The following is a 26,020-nucleotide window of genomic DNA, read 5'->3' on the forward strand; positions in this document are numbered from 1 at the left end:
TTAATCCTGACATAAACCATTTGACCTTGCTTTGCAAAAATAAGACTGTGGCCCTCCAGCACACAAGTGACCTGATGGACGTCATTCACACACTTCTTGGCAGAGTTCAAAACCAGGCAGCCTGGCTTCAGAGTCTCTGCTCTTCACTATTTTGCCAGAGGTTCTAATCTCTTCAAAAGAATCTGCAGGAATTCTCCAGCATCTCATATTTCCTCAATCAACCTAGGCAAGTGAAACTCTTAAAGGAACTTATACCATCCATGAGTTTTGTGAAATTCTAAAGGGATATTTAGGGGCAACTGGGTGGCTCAGTCAGTTAAGCATCCCACTTCAGCTCAGGTCATGATCTCACCGTTCATGAGTTTGAGTACCCCTCAGATTCTGTGTCCCCCTCTCTCTCTGTTCCTCCTCTGCTTGCTCTCTCTCTCTCTCTCTCTCTCTCTCAAAAATAAACAAACATTTTTAAAAAAATTAAAAAAAGAAAAAAACGGAATATTTACAAGTTATTGTGGGGAGGGTACCTGGGTGGCTCAGTCCATTGAGCGTCTGACTTCAGCTCAGGTCATGATCTCATGCTCCTGAGTTTGAGCCCCGTGTCGGGCTCTGTGCTGACAGCTCAAAGCCTGGAGCCTGCTTCAGATTCTGTCTCCCTCTCTCTCTCTCTGCCCCTTCCCTGCTCACGCTCTGTCTCTCTCTCAAAAATAAATGAATGTTAAAAAAAAAAAAAAGAAAAAAACGTTGTGGGGAAACCAAATTTTTAAACATCTTTCTACTTACAGTTTCACTGAAATTAAAGTAATAGAAAACTCAGTTGTCCATTTATGGCATGTTGACTCAACAAATGTTTTTAAACTCATCAAGCTCAGTTTTGAGAGCGAAGCCATAAAACAGAACTCTTCCTTTATACACTAGCACTTTTCATCACCTTAAATTTAAGTTCTCAATACTTGACATAGAATTATCTTATGTCTTTACAGCAAACTGAAAATTTTAATTTAAATGATTCATCCAGGTTTTCCCGAAGCATGAACTCATTTTCAGAAATACACCTTTTCATTTCATGTAGGTAAAGAACTATTGCTCTGCCCAACTAGTCTCCATAATTATGCGCTTGTTTCTGATTATCTTGTCAGATTCCCTACTGCTGTAATTGTATTCATTATTCAGTCTTTGGGCTGAGAACACAAGCAAACCCATGGAATATAGCACACCATGAGATGAGATAATGATCCCCAGCTTTGCAAATCATGGTTTCAAGATCCCCTTAATATTTATTTTCTGAAAATGCCTCAGCCTTGTCCCAATGTGTATATTACGGGGGTGTTGGGGCAGGAGAAAATAGGACCATTAGCACAGCACTGTGGTGGTGGGTGATATTTCGTAGAGGAGTGAATCCCTGAGTAGTAACTGGGCAAAATTATGTGAATTACTTAAATAGATGTGTTTATGTTTTTCTTAGCAATATGATCCCCAAACACAGACAGACAATCTTTTGCACTCACTCTTCCATTTCTGGAGGAAGAAAGATGTTGTAATACGTATAGTTCAGCTCTACTCACATCATGCCCCTGGCTTAAAGGTACACAGTCAGTTCCAAATGCCTAGGAATAAAGTCAAACTTTTAAGCCAGACTTTCAATCCTTCACAACCCAGTCCTCTTTAACCCTTTTTTATAAATTGTAGCACATACATTTCCCCCCACATTTTAAAATTTATGACCCTGGAAAGAATCTTACATTCATTCAGCATGCATTTCTCTTTATAGTTTAGAAGGTTTTAACTGTCACATTTCCAAGTTCACTAATTTTTCTTCTACTCTGTCTAGTCTGCTCTTCAGATTATCCAATGCTATAATTTACTCAATAATTGTTTTTTTTAACTCACAAAATTTAACTCACTTGATTCTTTTTTCCTATCTGCATGTTCTCTTCTCATTATACTCATACTTTCCTTTAAATCTGGACCATATCAAGAATAGTGATTTAAAAGTTTTTTTTCTAGTTACACTCTGTCTATGATTTTCTTCATTGTTATATGTCATATTTTTCTGATTCTTCACAGTTATGGTAATTTTTATTTAATGATGGGAGTTTTGATTGCTACATTTTGGAATGTCTAGACTTTGTTGTCTTCTTAAACAAAATTATTATTATTGGTAGTAGCAGTATTTGGTATGCATTTGGATTATTTGCAGACCAAGGTGATCCTTTTGAGACCTCCTTTTTTTATGTTTTATTTGCCAGACCTCTCATACCCCTTAATGTGAAAGCAAGGTAAATTTTGAAGTCTTTGCTGAAAGAGGTATTCAGTAAAGTCCTTCCACTCCAACCTTGTATAAACTGAATATTTCCACACTCTCTGTGAGCACTGAGATTTATTCATTTCTCTTCAAATCAGTGAGACTGCTATGATCTTTTTGGGTTTCCTCTCCTTGTTTTTCATCCCGAAAAGTGCTTCCAGGTTCAAAAACAAGGGTGGTCATGGAGATTTGCTTCTTTCTTTCCTTTCTCTTATTGGTTACTCGGCAAGCACTGTCTGAAAACAATTGTTTCATGTATTTTTTCCAGGTTTCTAGTATAAGGTATGAGGGAAGTTGCTCTGTCACGGGCAAAAGCAGTCCTCAATATGATTTTAATGGAGAAAAGTTTCTAGTTTCAAGATAATTCCCCTTAAGGATTCCATCATCAATATTTCATATTCTTGTATCCAGTGTTGTTGATGTAATTGTGAATTTTGTTTCTTTGTAAATATCCTTTTTTTTTCTTTACAGCGTATTTCATAATATTTTAAATTATTATTTTCAGTATCCTAACATTACCCTATAGTGTTAGAGGCTTTTTAAGTTACTATTAATACTTTTATTCTAATTATTTGCCTCTGTTCTTTCTGATAATTTTTATTCCCTCTGTGAACCTTCTCTTTCTTTCTTAATCTTTCTATCCAGCAGACTTCTGATGAAATTTTGCCCTTGGGAAACCCTACTGGGAGACCAAGCGGGGAGAAAAGGAATAGGCCAGTGAATTTGCCCCCGACTCACTATTTCTATCATCCCAGACAAGGACATCCTCTTTGACTCCTGTGCTTGAAGGAGTCTCCACTTCTGTGTCCTTGTTCCTGTTCAACACTATATTTTTCTCACTCTACTATATTGAAAGCCAGCTGTGGTACTAACACTTTTCAACGATGTCATTCAAAGACACATTTTTGTCTTGTCAAATCATCTGCTATGGCATACAGCATTAGAGTATCATAATAATTTTGTATTAATATTACAAAGTAATTGATGAATAAAAATGTTTTTCTTAAATTCTTGTTTATATTTTAATCTAGGTAAAGGTAGATGCTATTTACAAAACAGATTGGGCAACTTTTCCAGCTCTTATGGGCTTCTTCCCCCATAACATTTTAAATTCAAAGGGTATAAGTTATTCTATAGTTGATCATTTCATTTTTCTTCCAAATGTGACTCATCCCTTTCATACGACCCATAATTCTTTCTAGTTTTACTAAATAAAATCAATGAAACATTTAAAATGAAAACTCAATTTTCTTAAGATCACTTTGAAAAATGTGGCAAGTTTTTACTCAAAATCATGAGAAAGAATGAACTAAGACTTATGTGGAATACTGAACCAAATTAATTTTTAGAGCTTATTCAAAACTTATTTACATAACTCTCCATAGATATTTATTAACGCTTATAAATATTATAGATACTTATTCTAAGAGAAATTTAATAAATAAGAGTACAGAGTGATAAGACACTTCTGACTTCTTGGATCTAATTGCCAATCCTTTGCCAAGTGTCCAGAATTAAGCATCATCTTGAAGTTGCTGGATATATTTCTTATAGAACACTGTCCATACATTCATAAACTCATATACTGCACATGAATGCTATAAAATATTTCGGCATTTTTAAATAAATCACCTCAGATTAAACATAGTTTTGCAATTTGTTTTTTCCATTTAACATACAGTTTTATGTTTATGCAAATCCCTCTGTTTCAATCTTTAGTTCGCAGGATATTTTTGAATCATTTATTGATGTGCATATTGATGACTGGGTGTACTGGAGTGAGTTCCTAAAGGATCATGAAAGCACATATGTACATCACTTCTAACTCCATATTCAGTGACATTACATTGGTAGACTGAAATGACCCATAATGGCGACCAGAGTTCATGGGAAAAATCATGTAGTGTGTTGTTTCCAAAATGTTCCCCAATGTAAAGGTGATTGATACAATGTAGAACCGTCTGCTTTTCATTATCTGTGCATTATATGACTTTGACGGCAGCCTGTTTTATGTTACTTTTCAAAAAAAACCACTATAAGCTTATATTTATAATTTTTCCTTTCCCACAATACTTGATGATGGCATATTATTTTAATATTCCACTAAGTGGTTTCATATTTAATGTTGCATTTAGGTGAGATTGCATTTTGGTTTCATTTACAAAATTATACTAACCTTATAAAACAAGTAGGTTATCTTGTCCTGTTTTTCTACCTTCTATTATCAAAAAGAGTTTTGGGAAGACTTGACCTTTCATAATTCAGGAAAAATCGCCTGTAATACTGAAAACATCTTATTTAGTGGAATAATTAATTAGTGGAATAATAATTCCATAATAATAATAATAATTAATTAGTGGAATAATTTTTCTACCAAATAACTTTCCATAATGAGTAGTGTGTTTTTAGAGATTATATTCCTTTGACTTTTTAAAAATTAATTTATATTTCCCAGATATTTCCCTTTTATTCCCCCAAATGTATTGGAATAAATTCATTGATGTTATCATGTGTTTTTTCAATTTTCTTCTTTTACTCTAGTTTGCTTATATATTTTTAACCATTTCCTTCTATTAGAAAATCTTTATTCTTTTTCTTCCAAATTAAAAAAAAAAATTCCAAGGTTTTGTTTTTTTCTCTTTCATGAACCCTGTCTTCTAGGATTTTTCTCTCCCGTCACTTGTCTTGGAGAGGGACTACTTTAGCTACATTCTCCTCATGTTAATTGCTTTTATGTATCTTTTTGTTTGTTTTGTTTTGATACATTTCTTTAATTATTCAAATCACTTCCTAAGTATGGCTTAGGTAGGTACATCCCACAAGTTTTGTTAAGTACTTCTTTTGTCAGCCTTCATTTTTACTCATAGGGACAAAAATAGTGGTAGTGGTGAAGTTTCTTTGTTAACAATCCCACTTTAGGGGGCTGTATAGAGGTACATATAAAGTTAACACCCCAGCTAGAGTGACTACCCGCCTGTGAGCACTTTAATAAACTGCAGGATTCGAGAAGCTTAATTCCTTCCGCTGCAGTGATACCGTCACATTCTGAGCCTTGGGGTTGCACAATGTGATGTAGAAACTTAGCCTGTAGCTCATTTCCACCTAATTAGCATTCATAGTTGGGAGAAAATTAGCCACTTCAGCGGCCACAATAGCTGAAAGAATCCCAGCCAAGATCTGTTACCTGCATACACCCATGTTTATAGCTGATTTTCAAAAATTCTGTAGAATGCCAGCTTGCTCTCTGGGCTGAGTAATTTCAAAACTATCATAAGTATTTCATAATGCCACAGTTATTGCTTTTTAAGCTAATAGTTAATATCAAAAGGATTATTTGATTTCTAAATTTTTATAATTGTTTATACACACCACCAAGAAATAAAGCAGGGTAAGCGGGATTGGAAACATCAGTAGGTTTTTTCCCTTATATTTCCTCTGTTAACTGAAAAGTTAGATAGACATCCTAGTTTTACCTTTTTGTTGTTGTTATTTTAAAATGCTGAAATTTAGATATAAATATATATATGGATATAGATAGGTATTCACGGTTGTATTGTGGCTATAATTATAGATTTAGATTAACTCCTCTGTGTCACTAGCATTTTAAAAAGGAGTATTTTTTTTTTTTGTCTAATATGAGACACTTACTAAGATATAATTAAGTCAATTAACTTCATAATGGTTAATGAAATACATAGGGAGTAAAGATGGATAATCTTTCACGTAGGAGACATGTTACAAGAAAGAATACAAATATAACTCAAAATCATCTTATTTTCATAGAGGCAGGCTTCATAAATGTTAGCTTATCTAATTTATTTATTACTTCATTTTAAAATTTAAAGGATTTATTTATCTGGAGATATTGCAGGTGCTAAATACTGATAGCTGATTAAATTAATGGCAGGTTTCTGTTAATCTGATCAATTGTATTCTTAAAACATTAAAAATGTTTGTTTTAATTTTAAAAAAGGGGACGATTTGTGATTAACTATTATGGTAAATAGTTATGTTCTATTAAAGTTTTGCATCATATATATATTCTTGATATAAATGTATGCATTTATTTCAGCAAAACAATACATTCAAAGTAAATAGAAAGTAATTGTCTTTAATATTTATAACAATATTTTATGATTTTGAACTTCTGTATATATATTTATGTAATATATCCAGACATACATAGTTTATACACAAAATAGATAACTATTACAGCAAACGGTTTTATATTTTGTGATTCAGTGGCAGAGAATAAAGATGTCAGAAATTTCCTCCCAGTCTTAAAAAAAAATCTTTGGGGTGCCTGGGTGGTTCAGTTGGTTAAGTGTCCAACTCTTGATTTGGGGATTTGGGTCCAGGTCAAGAACTCCGTGTCAGGCTCTGTGCTGGCAGTGCAGAGCCTGTTTGGGATTCCCTCTCCCTCTCTCTCTCTGCCCTTACCACTCACACTCTGTCTCTCAAAGAAATAAACGTTAAAAAAAAATCTTTGGTAGCCAGTTTCCCATATCCATTACAAACAAACCCAAAAGTTATATGCTATGGTCATTCATTGTATTTAAATCTAGGTGATCTAAATACATCATTAGAGCAATCCCTGAACAATTAATATTTTATTAACTTATAAGCATTTAATAAATGAATACTAGCAGCCATTAAAAATACCTATTTCCTTAATCTGATTATTCATTCAAGAATATTCAATAAATACTCAAATGCCTTTAGCAAGGAGTAGTTTCTTGAGACAGATCAGTACGCAAAATATATAAAAAATAGCTTTCAGTATTGAGCTTACATTTCATTAGGGGAAGCAACGCAAATTTATAGTTTGTTAGGAGGTTAATGTGCTATAAGAGGTAATGCAGGGTGAAGAGAATTGGAAATGTCACGATTCAGAGAGATGGCAGTCGCAATTTTAAAATAGTGTAGTCAGGTAAGCCACACTAAGAAGTGACGTAAGCGTAGATATAAAGGATATAAAATAGTTAGCCATGAGGGTATCACTATCGGCAGCAGCAGCAGCTAGTGTAAATACCCTATGGCAGAAATATATGTGGAACAATACAAACAATCTGTCTGGAAAGAGTAGTTAGTGAGGTCGGGGAATTTGTATCATGTAACTGGAATTTGTATCATGTAGGATGCAGACGCTGTTGCTTTTGTCTGATAGAAGTATTGAGCCCTTGCATGGTTTTGAGCAAAAAGAATGGCACAAATCGAATTAAGTTAAAATGGATCACTAAGGCTACTAAGTGCAAATTTACCACAAAGGGAAATAATAGAAGTATTGAGATCACATATAATATTTAATATAGCTGAGAGATAATGTCATCTTGAATCAAGATAGTAGCATAAAGGTACTTGAAGAGTGTTCATATTTTAGATATATTTTGGAGGTACAATGAATGGGATATACCGAGAGACTGGATGTAGAGTCTGAGAGGCAAATTTTAGCCAAAGATGACAGAAAGTTAGTCAACGAATATTTTCCATAATTATGAGGTTTTATAAACATTTCAGGAAATGTAAGCATTTCAGGAAATGTTTTCAATCTGTCAGTATACAAACAATGAAAGAATACGTTATTCTAAGATGCTTGCCTTTGGGGGGAAATTACAGGTTAAAAAGGTTATATTAAAATTACTGGCTAGGAGCACCTGGGCGGTTCAGTTGATTAAGCATCCGACTTGGGCTCAGGCCATGATCTCGTGGGTTTGTGGGTTTGAGCCCCGCATCGGGCTCTGTGCTGACAGGTCAAAGCCTGGAGCCTGCTTCTGATTCTGTGTCTCCCTCTCTCTCTGTCCATCCCCCACTTATGCTCTGTCTCTGGCTCTCTCTCAAAAATAAATAAACTTTAAAAAATAAAAAAAATAAAATTAAAAAAAAAATTATTGGCTATAGTTGCTCAACTAATAACGACACTTAACTTATTAAGGCATCTCTGTTCCAGATTTACAACTTCATTAATTACCAGTGAGAAACTTGATTCCTGTTCTCATTCATACATTTCCTTATTTGAAAAGAAAAACGTTTCCTTATTTGATCAATGCCTTTATATGTAACCAATCTCTTACTGTGTCCTGATGCCTGAAAACTTTTTTTTTTGATAGAAATAAAAAAGCTGATTCCAAAGATCATATGGAAATAGAAAAGACTTAGAATAGCCAAAACAACTTGAAGAAAATAACAAAGTTGGAAGGTTAATACTTCCTGATTCAAAGACATTGTCTAAAATAATGTAGGATTGACATTAAGAAGACAAATAGACTAGTAGAACAGATTAGAACATCCACATGCATATGGATTAATATGTTTTAGTAAAGATGGAAAGTCAGCTCACCGGTGGAAGGATATTCTTTGCAGAAAAGAGTAATGGAACAATTAGATCCAAGTGCATAAAAATAAACTTTGATCCATATCTGGTACCATATATAAAAATCAACTCAAAATGGCTCACAGACCTAAAGGTCATATCTGTACAAATTAACCTCCCAGAAGACGTAAGTTCATGTTACTTTCTTTTAGGCAATGATTTCATAAATATGATACTAAAATAATAATTCATGGATGAAATTAACTTTATTAAAATTGAAAACCTTACCTCTTCAGAAGACACTATTAGATAATGAAAAGACAAGGCACATACTGGAGAGAAATATACAAAATATTTGATAAAACATGTATATCTAGAAACAAAGAAAGCTCAAGTTTCAGTAATCTTAAAATAATTGCCAAATTAAAAAAATGGGCACTGTTTGAAGGAAATTTTACCCAAAAAGTTTATGGATATGAAAGAAGTATGTGAAATGATGCTCAATATCATGAATCATTAGGGAAATGTTCAGTAAAACTACAAGCTAACATTAGACACCTATTAGAAAGGCTATAATAGAAAAGACTGGTCATATCAAGTGTTGGAAATGACATACAGAAACTGGAATTCTTATAGACTGCTGGTAGGAATGTAAAAAACTCCAATTACTGTGAAAACTGGTGAGCCATTTCTTTGGTAACTCAACCTAGCATATGACCCAACCATTCTATTCCTAGCCATTTACTTAAAGGAAATGCACTCATATGTTAATACCAACGCTTACATCTGAATGTTCACAGCAGTTTTATACATATGAGGCAAACACTGGAAAAAACACAAAACATTCATTAATATAATGAAATATAATGAGCACAGTTTGGTATATTCATACAATATAAATACTCAGCAATATAAAGGAACAAACTAGTCATACATGCATGAATCTCAAAAATATGTTCAATGAAAGAAGTCAGAAACCATGCTATATTTTGCACGATTCAATTTATATGACATTGTAGAAAAGGCAAAACTGGAAACTGAACACAGATCAGTTATTGCCCTAGGCTGGTAGTGGGGGCAGGAGGGCTATTGACTGAAAAGGGCTATGTGAGAACTTTATGGGGTGATGGATTAATTTTGCATATTTATTTATTTACTTGTTTATTTAGAGAGAACGAGTGGGAGAGGTGCAGAGAGAGGGAGACAGAGAATCTCAAGCAGGCTCTGTGAACCTGAAGCAGGGCTCGATCTCACAAACCATGACATCATGACCTGAGACAAAATGGAGAGTCGGACGCTTAACTCACTGAGACACACAGGCACCCCTAATTCTGTATCTTGATTGTAGATGAAGTCATAGAACCACATCCAGTCACCAAAGCATATTGAACTGTACATATTAAGTGTTATTATAGGCAAATAATACTTCAATTAAAAATAAATATGCCCATGTTTTTGTTACAAAATATTCTTTCTCATTGAATTGCTCTTTGTTATATTGCGCCTTCATATTTCTTTATTCTTTTCTTTATTTTATTGAATCATACTCCCTTTTAAAATTACCCTCTCCTCTTCAGAGAATGAAAGAGTTATTTTAATCAGAAGTGGCCTTAAATTTCAATATTCTTATACACCAGCTTATCTGCAGACTCTATGTTCTGTTAGTACATGTCAGACATTGCACTCAGTACAATGAGGTATTTCTCATTGTTTTAATTCTCTGTAAGGCATATTTTATGACACTTTGTATAAACCTCCAATATAAAAATAAATTGAATTGAGCTTGTTATAGCTCTATCAAAGAAAGATCCATTTGGAAAGAATTTTGTCTGAGAAGATAATGAGCAGGTACTTATGTTTGCATCACCATTTTCAAAATGGTGTCTCGAGAACTTTCTTTAAAAAATATGAATATGGGGGCGCCTGGGTGGCACAGTCGGTTAGGCGTCCGACTTCAACCAGGTCACGATCTCGCGGTCCGTGAGTTCGAGCCCCGTGTCGGGCTCTGGGCTGATGGCTCAGAGCCTGGAGCCTGTTTCCGATTCTGTGTCTCCCTCTCTCTCTGCCCCTCCCCCGTTCATGCTCTGTCTCTCTCTGTCCCACAAATGAGTAAACGTTGAAAAAAAATTAAAAAAAAATATGAATATGAAACATATTACATTGCTGTCCCACTTGAGACGTCTGATAGTTTAGTCCTTTTTCCATATGGAAGGGGAATGTTGGAATAGTGATTTTTTTTTGTTAATGTAGCAGCCAAATATCAGTTCGATCACATTGTGTTTTACGTAGTCAATGTCTTCTCTCCAGAAATTGTATGTCTTTCTCCTGTGATGTATAGTGTGTCCTTCATATTAAGATTTTCATAAGAAAAGGGAAATGCAAGTCGATGTAGCTCTGAAGCAAATCACTTATAATTCGTTTTTCAAGGGATCCACTTGTGTATCAAAATTAGAGTAGCGTCATTTTACTTGGTGATTATGCGTTTAGAGTGAAAACATTTGCAGGAGTGTTTTTTTGGTAAATATATGCATTATGCTTAGGAAACTTGAAGTTATTATACAGAGGCATCCAATTTGGGGAAATTGACATTTTAAAATCAAGGTCGGCTTCTGTGATTTTTGTGTGTCTTTTAATTCATTTGATCATTCATTGATCTGGGAAACTGTTTCCTGGTGCTTTGTGACGTCCTTTGATGGTGAAACAGTTACACAATTAAATATCCGTAGGGAGTACTTCTGGCATTTTTCAGGAATACTGAAACTAATTCCAGATGATTAAAAGCCCAACTAAATCGGATTTAAACAAATAAATTTGGATTCATTGACACACATAAAAGTAAGAATAGAGCCATCATTTGATTTGGCTGGTTTTGACAATACTTCTTTCTTTTTCCATCCCTCATTCGGTTTTCTCTGTGTTGGATTAATTCTTAGGCAGACTCATATTTCCACATTGATTACTTATGTAACTCATGAAATGCTAGTAGATCCTTTTCTTCTGAAAGTTTCTGAACTCCACAGCAGAAACTCATCTGGGTTATTTATCTCGTTTGAGTGTTTTCGAGGATATAAAGGCCATGCTACCCTACACACATCAGATAACATTCGTGAATCAAATGTAATAATTAACATTTATTTATAGTTAAAAATATATCCAGCACAACTCTTAAGTATTTTTGCCTCACTTAATAATTATGACAACTGAACCGTCTCTATCTAAAAGATAAGGACTGTAGAGTTCGTAAGAAGTAAATCACATCTTGTTTACACAGAAGGAGCGATGTATTTTATTACCTGTTAAAGCTTTCCATGTACCCTTCCTGGGATTATCTGTTCAAAAATTCATGATAGCAAGATAAACCAAAGGAAGATAACATTTAATGTTGCATTCAATATGTGTGATTAATTTCTTGTTCTATGCTGAGGGAAAAAAGTTCAAATTTTCTTTCCTCACTAAAGTATTGAACGGATCTATTTTCTTTCTTTCATTCTTTTTTTTTTTTTTCCCATCCTTAATTTAAAGGAACACCAAGTTCCTGTCTGAGTGCCCAATTTTTTGGACCAGGAATATGACTGCTTTAAGACAAGCAACTCCTAATTGGATTATTGACCTTTTCTAGAGTTCTCAATTTCTCTTTGTCTGCTTGCTGCTGAAAACCATTATTTTCAGGAGGCATTTTTATTATGGGATGGCCTTTCCATTTTCTTTTATCCTTACATATTCAATTTATGTTTATCAGCTTTATTTTTATCTCTGCCCTTGTCCTTCACATTTGAGACTCAGTTAATTTCTTTCTTATTAGAACTCTTTGCTTCTATGTGCTATGTACTCTCTTGTTCTGTGAATGCTTGACAATTCAAACTGTTCTCATCAAGAATGCTGACAAAAAATATGAGATACATTTTTAGCTTGTCATGTGAACCTCCGATCACATCAATAGTGTGATTTCGCAGATTAGATGATCAACTTTGAATCATTAAATGTAGTATTTTAAATAAACATAATATTTTAAAGTTAAAAAAAAGAGGAGGGACAACCACACTTAAAAATGAGATGAGAGGGGCGCCTGGGTGGCTCAGTCGGTTAAGCAGCCGACTTCGGCTCAGGTCATGATCTCGCGGTCCATGAGTTGGAGCCCCGCGTCGGGCTCTGGGCTGACAGCTCAGAGCCTGGAGCCTGTTTCAGATTCTGTGTCTCCTTCTCTCTGACTCTCCCCCGTTCATGCTCTGTCTCTCTCTGTCTCAAAAATAAACGTTAAAAAAAGAAATGAGATGAGAATTACCATGGGTAAAATCAAAAAATGATTGAAACTACTCCAGCATCAGTCATCTTGCTGGACTCCAAGGTGAACATAAAAAGACACAACAAAGGGGCCCCTGGGTGGCTCAGGCAGTTGAGTGAAGGACTTCAGCTCGGGTTGTGATCTCACAGTTCATGAGTTTGAGCCCCGCATGGGGATTGCTGCTGTCAACTGAGAGTCTGCTTCAGATCTTCTGTTTCCCTCTTTCCCTGCCTCTCTCCTGCTTACATTCTCTCAAAACTAAAACATTAAGGGAAAAAAAAAAAGACCCAACAAGTAATGAAAATAATTTTGTCTGAAGTCTCTTAGTTGGACCTGCTCTTTAGCATAAGTCCTTGATTTTGGAGAGAACCTAACCTCAGAATTCATGATCACTGATAGAGTTAGAGAGTCCACTGTGTTCCTGCCTCCGATTCTGGAGGAATCTAGAGGGTCAGGTTACCTGCCAGTTTGAAAATGGGTCTATGAAATTCTCAACAACACTGAGGACACTGGATTAAGAACTAGTTCTGAAATGAGAAGATTAGGGATTTGGTGAGAGGTAGTCAGTTATAAAAAAAAATTATGGTAGAAAAAGGAAATGTAAACTCTGATCCACATCCACATATATGAACACATACGAAACATTATTCATTTATAGCATTATGACATTTTTATAATTTACATTTTTATAATTAGATGTTAGCTTACCATTATACACATTAAAGTATTATAATGGAAAACTGAAATTTGCTGATGTTTGGGAACATCATGGATATATAACATTAGAGAGATTAAATAGATTTATGCAAAATATTTTTATTTGAACATGATTTTAAGGTCTGTTTTTTCATATATTTCTTTGATGTGGAATTTGCTTATAAATAAAGTATTAGAATCTTTGTAGATCCTGTTCTTGCCTTGTTGCTACGTTATTAGCTAAGGTTTTTAACTAAATTTTTTCTTTTAAGTTTATTTCTATTTTTTATGTTTATTATATCACACATAAGTATATCTTAGTTCTATATGTATAAAATATCAATCTCTATGAAAATGAGGATTTAATAAACATTTCCTCATATCAAACATAAATGCCTTCATATGCATTCTTTAGATGCATATATATTTTTCTTTTTGTGACCTACTTCATTAATTATTATTTTTACTTGTGTCGTTGACATATGATTTTATATTAGTTATCAAGTGTACAATATAGCGATTCAACATTTATACATCGTGAAGCAATCACCACTATAAATCTAGCTGCCATCTGTCACCGTACAAAGTTGTTACATATATTGTTTTCACTCAATTTCACATTATAAAGTTATGAGTAATATATTACAGTCTTCTAAAATATTGGATGGAACCTAAACATTTTTCGATGATGTTAGCCTAGATATATATTTGTTCAGATTTTATTGACTTCACTTTCAATGTAGCTTATTTTGATAACCTCCACGTGTATTTGCTATTGTCTACAATGAAAACAAAAACAAATTACTATCATTAGTGTGCCCTTTGAAGTAAGCTAATTTAGCACATACCTCTGAAAATGTATCTTTGTGATTTTTCTATAATTTAAAGTGTATTGCTTTTGAAATTATTACAGTTAAGATAAAATAATTCTAGAGTGGACAATTGCTTTTGAGTCTGTCTACAATAACACACAAAAGTCTTTCATTGTGTTTTAACTTGGTATCTGCTATTCTATTTCAATATTCTTCCAGCTCTTTATGAGATGAATTCTCAATGGCACATTTTGTTCAAATAATAGCTAAGAAGTAATACAAACTGAACTGTTAGAATTATACATACTTAGGCACGTGGACTAGCACACAAATAATTCGTGAAACACAACTCATCTTTCACTTCAGTTGTGCCTTGTTGGGTTTCTAGGAAAGTGCAGAGGACAATGCAGAGAAGTTTTTATTTTTATTTTTTTAAATGTTCTCTTATTTATTTTTGAGAGAGAAAAACAGACTGCCAGCTGGGGAGGAGCAGAGAGAGAGGGAGACACAGAATCGGAAGCAGGCTCCAGGCTCTGAATGGTCAACACAGAGCCCGAGACGGGGATCGGACTCACAAGCTGTGAGATTATGACCCGAGCCGAAGTCAGACACTTACCTGACTTAGCCACCCGGGTGCCCCCATTTCAGGGAACTAACTCTAAAGTGAAAGCCCCCAGCATCTAAAATATCTAGAACAGCTATGGGCATCAAGTACAAAACATTGAGCAGGTTTGGTACCTAATTGTCTGACTGTTATTTCAGTACCAGTCGAAGACACTTTTAATAAATTGAGGACATGTCAGAGGATGGTTTACATGTGCTCCATCAAATAGCCAACAGTCCCCTTGTCCCGTATAGAAACTATGAATTTTCTTATCTACTCTTCCATTTTGTCTCTATGCTGGAGTAACATCTAAGATGCTTTATCTGTGCCAAAGGCATTGTCCATACTGTGATGCTTCCAGAACTTCTGCCCACACTTGGATTACTGATGACTGAACTACCAAGTATGACGTTTGTGCTGAGGGCCCTTTCTCCTGCAGCCCTAAAAACACCGAATGTCTGATTCTACCAATGTCTGCCCCAGAATGGTGCTTGTCAACGTGCCCTGAATTCCAACTGACATTTTTTATTAAGCCATTTAGCAAAGTTTTTTCTTGCTCATTAATTGCAGTTCTATAATCCTAGGAGTCAGGCATGAACCTACTTAGGGCAAAAACTAAAGGCAAAAACCAGTAATAGATACCACGTTTTAAAATCATCTTTTTCTGCAGTGTGGTTAAATTGTCCTTGACCATAATGTTAGTACCAATCCTAATTTCTTTTGATGTAAATGGTTTCCAGGATGATCCTCGTCCTTCACATAAACAGAGCCCAAATGAGCAAACACAACCTATATTCTAGACTTGCCTACACATGGCTAGACCTCAGAGTAGCAAAGTGTAGGTCAGATTTGCACTTAGCTATATGCAGCTACGTGTAATTATAATAGAGTTTATTTTGGAAGACTTTTGGAAAAATATTTTCTCCTTCTTGATTTCTGAATGTGTAAATATATTTTTGATTGTTTGTTTATTTGTTTTATGGTGGGAGAGAGAACTCTGATTTCCTTTATGAGTAGGTTATCAGGCAGCTGCACACATTCTTCCTCAGCTGCAGGCAGAAAGGATTTCTGACATGACAAGCATCACAAGTGAGTATTTAGTACAGAAAAAAAAAAGTAAAAAGACATCTTCAAAGCTCCTACTAATTCAATAGGAATCTAAGTCTGAGGAAGAAACGATTCCTTTTAATTATTCAAAAAAAAAATTATCCTTTGTAGAAATCCAACTTGGCTGAAGCAAGCCAAAACACCCTCTCTTATATAGACAAAATGTATTTGCATCCCATCAAAAACATTTGGGCATAAATTCCACTCAAATAGGAAATATCTGTCATTGGCAATATTTAAAGGACATCTATTAGATTCAGAGTCACTGTGACTGACATGACCAAACATTAAAGTTTGCAATCTCTCCGGTAAAGCATTCTGGGAGCTTCTTCATTCAAGTCAAGCCTATAGTCTTTTTTTTTAATTTATTTTGAAAAAGAGAGAGAGAGAAGGAGTGTGCATTGGGGGGGGGCAGAAAGAGAGGGAGAGAGAGAATCGTAAGCAGGCCCCATGCTGTCAGCACAGAGCTTAACATGGGGCTCGATCCCACGAACTGTGAGATCATGGCCTGAGCCAAAATCAAGAGTCAGATGCTTCCCCAGCTGAACCACCCAAGTGCCCCACACCTATATTCTTCTAGAAAAATTTAAAGTACATATAAAACCAAGTGGCATTCTAGGTAATGTGATTGTACATCAAGTTTTACATATGGATGTGCCCAAATCTGGTTCTAGAAGGTTGACGTGGTCCTACATCACTATGATCACTGGATAATTAAATAAACATTAATGTTTGAAATCTAAACAGACTGGTACATATGAGAGGATCAACACATATATGTGTGTTTATGTTTCCAACTTACACAAGCATACCCCAGATATATTGTGCGTTCAGTTCCAGACCACTACAATAAAGAGAGTCAAATGATTTTTTTGGTTTCCTAATGCATATGAAAATTTTGTTTATACTAAATCGTAGCCTATTAAGTGTGCAATAGCATCATGTCCAAAAATATATACATACTTCAATTTAAAATTTTTTCATTGCTAAAAAATGCTAACCATCATCTGAGTGTTCAATGAGTCATAATATTTTTGCTTGTGGAGGGTCTTCTTTTTTTTTTTCTTTTAATGTTTAGTTTTCAGAGATTGAGAGAGAGAGAGAGAGAGACAGCATGAGCAGGGGAGGGGCAGAGAGAGACGAAGACACAGAATCTGAAACAGGTCCCAGGCTTTGAGCTGTCAGCACAGAGGCCAATCCGGGGCTCGAACTCACGTACTGTGAGATCATGACCTGAGCCGAAATTGGACCCTTAACTGACTGAGCTACCCAGGTGCCTCTGGAGGGTCTTATTTTGATGTTGATGGCCACTGACTGATGAGGGTGGTGCTAGCTGAAGTTTGGGGTAGCTGTGGTAACTCCTTACAATAAGAGAATAATGAAATTTGCTGCTTCAATGGACTCTTCCTTTCATGAACAATTTCTCTGTAGCAGGTGATGCTGTTCAATGGCATTTCATTCAAGGTAGAATTTGTGAATTGGAGTTAATCCCCTCAACCTTTGTCACTGCTTTATCAACTAAGTTTATGTAATATTTTAAATCCTTTGCTGTCATTTCAACAAATCTTCACAGCATCTAAAACAGTAAATTCTATCTCAACAAAACATTTTCTTTGCTCATTCGTAAGAACCAACTCCTGATGCATTCAAGTTTTAAGGTGACATTGCAGCAAACCAGTCTCATCTTCAAACTCCACTTATAATTCCAGTGTTCTTGTTATTTCTACCATTTCTGCAGTTACTTCCTCCACTGGAGTCTTAAACCTTTCAAAGTCTTCATGAGGATTAGAATTAACTTTTTCCAAATGCCTGTTAGTGATATTTGGACCTCTTCCTATGAATCAAAAATGTTCTTAGTGGCATCTAGAATGATGAACCATTTCCAGGTTTTCAATTTACTTTTCCCAAATCTATAAAAAGAATCACTATGTATGCAGCTATACCATTATGGAATTTATTTCCTAAATAGTAAGACTTGAAAGTTAGAATTACTCTGTGTTCCATGGGCTTCAGAATAAACTTTGTGTTAGTAGGCATGGAAACAACATTAATGTTGTTGTATATCTCCATCAGAGATCTTGGTTGACCAGATGAATTGTCAATGAGCAGTAATCATTTGAATGGAATCTGTTTTTTGAGCACTATGTCTCAACTGTAGGCTTACAAATATTCAGTAAACCATATTGGAAATAGATGTGCCATCATACAGACTTTGTCATTCCATTTCTAGAGCACAGGCAGAGTAGTTTAGCATCATTTTTAAGGGCTGTGGGAGTTTGGGAATGGTAAATGAACACTGGCTTTGAGTGAAAATCACCAGGTGCATTAGCCCCTAACAAGAGAGTAAGGCTCTCCATTGAAGCTTTGAAGCCAGACACTGACTTCTCCTCTCTCGCTATGGAAATCCTAGATGGCATCTTCTTCCCAGACTATTTCATCTCCACAGAAAACCTGTAGCCACCTTTGTGAATTATCTTAGCTAGATCTTCTAGATGACTCCCTTTAGCTTCTACATTGGCACTTGCTGCCTCACCTTGCACTTTGGTGTCAGGGAGACAATGTTTTCCCCTCAATCTCATGAATCGACCTCTGCCAGCTTCCAACTTTTCTTCTGCAGCCTCCTCACCTTTTTCAGCCTTTGCACATTGATGCTCTTCAGTCCAGCCCTGCTCTGGATTAGGCTTTGGCCTAAAGAAATCAAAGTGTACCTGTTTTGATCTTCTATCCAGACTACTGGAAAGCTCTTCATACCAACAAAAAAGCTATTTCATGTTCTTATCAATCATATATTCGCTGCTTTACTCGACTAGCACTTTTCATTTCTTTCAAGAATTTTTTCTTTGCATTTGCTATGTGGCTAACTGGCACAAGAGGCCTGGTTTTGGCGTATCTCATCTTTTGACAGCCATCCTCACTAAGATTAATCATTTCTAGCTTTTGACTTAAAGTGAGAGATGCGTTCATTGTTCTTCCTTTTACTTGCTTTGCTGGAAACTGGTTACTAGAACCTCAGTCTCTGTCTTAAAATTTAGGCATGCTCATTTCTTATTATATTGGTATGTGTTGTGTTCCATGACAGTCAATATTTTATTATATATGCAAAGGTCAAGTTTTGTTAATTATAAAACTTCACTTATTTATGACAGTTGCTTGATGATAAATATATGCAGTGTATTAGACTTCATATTATTTACCTCTCTGCTACTGACTAAATACTTCAACAACACTGGTTTTTTGTTTTGTTTTGTTTTGTTTTGTTTTTACATCTATATGCTTCATGTGCAATTTAATTACATTGGATAGGCACCTCATATTATATAAGCAGAGTTGTCGTAAAGGAGCCTGAATACAATTTCACCAATATGTTCGGTTAAGATTTTCTGCAACTTCACTTTTACCTTACTCTTTTTCTAAAGTTTTCTCATTTGAAAAGGTGTAACAAGGTGATTTCAGACTGTGAACCATGGGGACTAAGGTAGCTTCTCTTCAAACTGCTAATTTGTACCAATAAATTAACCAAGCCCATGGGACACTTACAAACCTGTTGACTAGAGTCTTCATCTTCATTCTTCCTCCACCTACTGATTTTGACCTTGTTACTGCTGTTTTAATTTTTTCTACTGCTGTAAATGTAGATGCTACAGTAAATAAATATGTAATAGTGCTATCCTAGTGTCCAATCTATTCAGATTTTGTGATGTTTTAGAGTTCCTAAAGTTAGAAAATCTTTTTTATATCTCAGAATGAGATAGTCACTTAAAGTTGCATACAGGTTTGGGGCGCCTGGGTGGCTCAGTCGGTTGGGCGGCCGACTTCGGCTCAGGTCATGATCTCACAGTCTGTGAGTTCGAGCCCCACGTCAGGCTCTGTGCTGACGGCTCAGAGCCTGGAGCCTGTTTCAGATTCTGTGTTTCCCTCTCTCTCTGACCTTCCCCCATTCATGCTCTGTCTCTCTCTGTCTCAGAAATGAATAAACGTTAAAAAAAATTTTAAAAAAAAGTTGCATACAGGTTTGACTGCACTGGAAAATTTGCACTGACGTAATTTTTTTGCAATCAGAATTTAATAATTAATTTGTCTGTGTATATGAAGATTTAAAGTGTTATCTTTGTTTTGCATGGTCAACACATGATTCCCCGCAGCAGTTCGTGCAATATCACTGCACACAGAAGTTCACACTCCCACTGATACACTACCTAAAAAGAAAACTAGTAGGTAACCTCCAGATCTCAAATAATTGTTCCCATTTGTGTGATTATATCATTTAACCTGAGGTTCATGCTAGAGATCAGACACATCACTGCTCTTTTGTTAGAGGAAATAGGGGGAAAGTGACATTTATCATTTGGTCTTTTTTAGTACTTGATGTTTAATTGCCAGGTATAATATGAAAGAGATACAAGTCTGCGTCTTGAACTCTTGATTCAGGCTAGAAAATCTGGATTTCTCCTATATCTGATAATATTCTTGAGACTGGTTAGACAAACTGAGAGAGGGATTTTTTTATTTTTCAAAATCAGAAGGAAATTTTGACTTCATGTTTAAAAGCAGAGCCTGGAATAAGCCTGACTGAGATTATTTAAATTTGGAAATTTTTTTAGTTTGTGTATTCTCATCCTGTACTTCTTGAGTCAGAACATGGGATAAGGAAATCTGGATCATTAAAACAGATAATTTTCCTTTAACTTTACTAAAACTGAAGGGTCTTCATTCAATGACCCATTAATTTAACTATGTATTTTCTGCCTTTCTCATTATCAAATGAAATATGATAATGGTTAAGCAGTGCTTAAAATAAAACTCAGAACCTTTCTATGCAAAAGCATTCCAAAAGCACAAATACTTTAAAATTAGGCTATGTATTTGATGTTTACATAAATATATTCAAAAAAATGTCAACATAACACTAGGAACATTAGAAAATCAGAGGGCAGAGGCACCAGGGTAGTTCAGCTAGTTAGGCAACAGACTCTTGGTTTTGGCTCAGGTCATAATATCACAGTTTGGTGAGTTTGAGCCCCACATCTGGCTCTGAACTGGCAGTGCAGAGCCTGTTTGAGATTCTCTCTCTCTCCCTCACTGTCTACCCACCCACGTCCACCACACACACACTCATACTATCTCCCACTCTCTCAAAATAAATAAACTTAAAAAAAAAAAATCAAAGGCAAATTAAAAAAAAAGAAAATCAGAGAACAAATTTATCAAAACTTTAATAAACATTATTCCACCTCTGGAGAAAGAGAACAAAAATTGGTAAGAAATGAACAGAGTTTTGATAACCAGAGGAAATAGCAAATGGTTCATATATGTGTATAGGGAATCTGAATGGATGAGAAGAAAGTGTGGCAGAAAATACTGAAGTAAACAATGGAAATTATTTTTTCTATGAACTTACAATTCAAGAATCTCTGGCTATTAACCCCCTGCAGTAATGAGACAGGAACCATATCCAAGCTAAATTAGTAGTTAAAACCCTGCCCCTCTTCTTCATGGTATAGTAACAAGGTGTGGCCCTCCCAATCCCAAGCCAGGGCTGAAGAAATTAGGGGGTGGATCTCTGTCATCTGGGTCACTCACGAGAAGGATAGAGACCTGTAGAGGCTTTATAAACTAAATTGGCATTTAAATAAAAGCCTTCTAATTAGATTTGCTCCTACTAAAAATGAAGTTCTCACCAGGACCAGGATCTTAAAACATAATACCCCAAATGTCTAGGATATAGCCCACAATTTCTTTTCACACAAGAAATAGGATTATCTCAACTTCAATAATAAAAGAAACCAACACTGACCTGAAACATACGTTGGAATTACTGAAAAAAAGTTTTAAATCAACTTTCAACACAATGTTCCAAGAAACACTGGTCAACACTTCTGAAACAAGTGAAAGAAATATGAAAATCCCAACAGAAATATCAAAGATATAAAAAGTAATCAAGTGATAACTTGACAATTAAGTTTCCATAAACAAACAGAAAGCTTATTAAATAGGCTCAATGAGAAAAAGGAAACAATGGAGGCATCACTGAACTTGAAAATAAAGCAATAAAAATCATCCAGTGTAAATGACATAGAAAATATAGACAAAGCTAAGATTGAGCCTGTGACATCTCTGGGAAAATAATAAAAGATCTAATCTGTGTAATTAAAATTCTTTCTTTTTCTCTTTTTCTTTCTTTCTTTCTTTCCTTCTTTCTCTCTCTCTTCTTTATTTCTTTTATTTGTTTTGAGAGAAAAACAGAGGGTGCAAGCAGGGGAGGGGCAGAAAGAGAGGGAGAGAGAGAATCCCAAGCAGGCTCCACACTCAGCACACAGCCCAACACAAGGCTCAAACTCATGAACCGTGAGATCATAGTCTGAGTCAAAATCAAGAGTCAGATGATTAACTGATTGAGCCACCCAGGCACCCCACGTGTCATTAGAGTTATAGCAGAGAACAAAAGAATGGCTGAAAAAATGTTTGAGGATACAAAGTGGTACATTTTATCAGTTTGGCAATCCCAAAGGAGATAATCATAAAGAAAACCATGTGCAGACAGTTCATAGGTCAAACTTCTGAAAAAATCAAAGCAAAACATGTCTTGAGATAAGCTACAGAGAAATAAAACATTACAGGAAAATCGCAACTTGAATGATTACAGACTGCTCATTAGAAACCATGGAATCAAGAAGGAACTGGTACATCACTTTTCAGTGCTTAAAGATGAATGTCAACAATGAATTTTATATGCAGGGAACATATCCTTCAAAAATTTAAGTGAGGGAAAGGCATTCTGCCACGAAGAAGAGCTTAAGAGAATTTGTCACAAGCAGTTATGCCACACCATGGCTAGAGGAAGATCTTCACACAGAAGATAATAAGAGGAGGGAAGTTTGGATGATAGGAGTGAAAAAAACAGACACATTTTAAAAGGGTAAATATAGGAGTAAATACAATACATTACTATTCTCATCTTCAGTTTCTAAAATTGTTTTATTATTATAAGTACACTTGTAAAATTGCTGATGTGGTTGCCAATGTCTGTAGAGTTAATTTTTTATAATATTTTAATATTAGTTTTTTAAAAAATATTATCTCAAATGTAATCATGTGGTTTCTGAAGCTAAGATCAGAGGAATTGTTACTTAAAGTAATTATCACAATGGTTCACCTTGCCCAATTCTTCCCGTTTTGGGGGCAATATGATAGGAACTACTAGATGGTTAAGAGTCATATACAATCTGGATATTTGGTGCCACAGGGGAAGATCTCTGAAATTATAAATGTGTAAATTTACATAGGAGTGACATAGATAACACTCTCCCAGGAGAGAAACCATAAATATCTAGTCCTTTATGATTATTTGTAATGTATCCAAATGACTTTATGTCTATAAGTTTTATCACAGGTTGAAATATGTGCAAATTCTATGGAGAAGATAAAGAAGGCCCCTTCCCTAGAGGTCAACTATTTGACTCCAGAGTAAATAAATATTTTCCCTTGAATGAGAGAAGATGGATAAAATTATAACAGCCTTGGAATATGAGAGCAATTGAGTCTGAAGAAAAAGTAACATTCTCTAGCATGCAATTTTTCTTTGCTGAAGAAACAAAATTATTCAGAACTGTAAAAATAATAGAGACATATTTTTCCTGATCGTATTTCAGACAATTATCTCACAACTGAGTTGAGGATTGAGCGCCTAGAACATGATATCTATATTCCACTTAGATGAAATATTGATAAGAGTAGACTTATATATACTCTAATTGTATGTTGCATCCCATGAAGCAAGTAATTAAAAAAATATACAGAGACCACCCAGAGACACTAGATTAAAAAAAATGTAGGAAGATAGAAAGATAAAAAATATAGGAAGATAGAAAAGGAGAAAGGGAAGCAATAAAGAGAGGGACAAACATAAAATGATAAAATACCACCAGTTTAAATAAAAAGCAATAATTCCACTCAAATGATTCAAACTCATGAAATAAAAGAAATACATGAGCAGAGTGGATGGCAAAATGACTCAACTGTATAATCTCTACCAGGAACCCATGTCAATTATGTTATATTTATTGGCTAAAGGTAAAATGATGAAAAAAAATATGCCATGAAGAAAATAATCAGAAGAAAGGTGAAGTGGAGGGGTTCCTGGGTGGCTCAGTCGGTTGGGCATCTGACTACGGCTCATGTCATGATCTCACGGTTCATGAGTTTGAGCCTTGTGTCGGGCTCTGTGCTGACAGCTCAGAGCCTGAAGCCTGCTTCCGATTCTGTGTTTCCCTCATCTCTGCCCTTCCCCTGCTATGCTCTGTCTCTCTCTGTCTCTCAAAAATGAATAAATATTAAAAAAATTAAAAAAAAACAAGAAAGGTGAAGTGGATATTCTAATATCTGGCAAAGTAGATTGAAGAACAGGAAAAAAAAACTTTTTATCAGAGGTAAAGGGGCATTACATAATGATAAAGGCATCAACTTATTGAGAAAATATAACAAAATTAATGTTTACCAACCAACAGCTGCAAAATACACAAAGGAAAACCTGTCTGAACTCAAAGGATAAATAGACAAATCCAGTCAGCCCCGTAGTGTAATGGTTAGCGCTCTGGACTTTGAAATAGACAAATCCACAATTATAGTTGGAAATTTTAAAACCTCTAAGTAATTAATAAAACACTAGCCAAATTTTGCAAGATGATAGAAGAGCTGACAATACCAGAAAAGTTATCTCTTTGATATGTACAAATCACTGCACCTGAGAACAAGAACAAATACTATACCGTGTTTTCATGAGATACTCATCAATGCAGACTCTATTTTGCACCACAAAGCAAATCTCAACAACTAGAATTTTTTAGAAATTATTCAAAAATATGCTCTCTGACCATAACCTGATTGAACTAGAAATCAATAGTAAAAACATATCTGGAAAATCTCCAAGCCCTTAGAAATCGATTAACATAAGTCTAAATAAGTAATGTGTATATCAGAGAGGAAGACTCACGGGATCATAAAATTACTGCGCTAACTAAAAATGAAAATATAATTACCAAAATTTATAGAATGCAGTAGAAGCAATGCTCAGAGGGATATTTATAGCATTAAATCAATACCAAGGGAAAAATAAAAGTCAAATCAATAACTATGCTTCTCCATAAAAGAGGAGAAAGAAGAACAATCTAACCTAAATGGAGTCGAGGGAGAGTAATTAATAAAAAATAGTGAAAAAAAATTAATCATATTGAAAACAGGATAATGTTACAGAAAATTAACTAAACCAAAAGCTGGTTCATTAAACAATCTGTGAAATTCATAGAACTTTAACAAAGCTAACAAAAGATAGAGAGAGAGAGAGAGGGAGAGAGAAGATATAAATTACCAATATCAAAATTAAAAGATGGGTTATCACTGTTAATCCTATGGACAGTAAAATTTAATAATTGGATGTTACTAAAAATTTTATCTACAAATTTGATAAATTTCATGAAAAGGAAAAATATCTTGAAAAGAAAAAAAAAAAGAAAGAAGAAGAATGAAAAAGAAAAAACCAAAACAAGGAGAAATAGATAACCTATAGCCATCTATTATTACATAAATCAATAATTACATAAATATTACGTAAATAAATAATTAATAATCCTACAAAAAGGGAAAGCTCCATTATCAGGATATCTAACTGATAAAGTCTACCAAACATTTCAAAAAAATACAATTTCTCTACATGCTCTTCAGGAAAAAAAAAAAAAAAAGAAGCATAAGAAGTACTTTCTAACTCATTCTATGAGCCAAGCATTATCCCAATACTAAAATTAGATAAAGACATTACAAGAAAACAAAACTACGGGTCATATTTTTCTCACAACCATGTCTCTTGTAAACATAAACATAAAAGTTCTCCACAAGGGACATTACCAAGATTCCAGGC

The sequence above is a fragment of the Herpailurus yagouaroundi genome, unplaced genomic scaffold, assembly GCF_014898765.1.
Source record: "Herpailurus yagouaroundi ecotype Mexico unplaced genomic scaffold, PumYag 162, whole genome shotgun sequence".
In the NCBI taxonomy this organism is placed as follows: domain Eukaryota; kingdom Metazoa; phylum Chordata; class Mammalia; order Carnivora; family Felidae; genus Herpailurus; species Herpailurus yagouaroundi.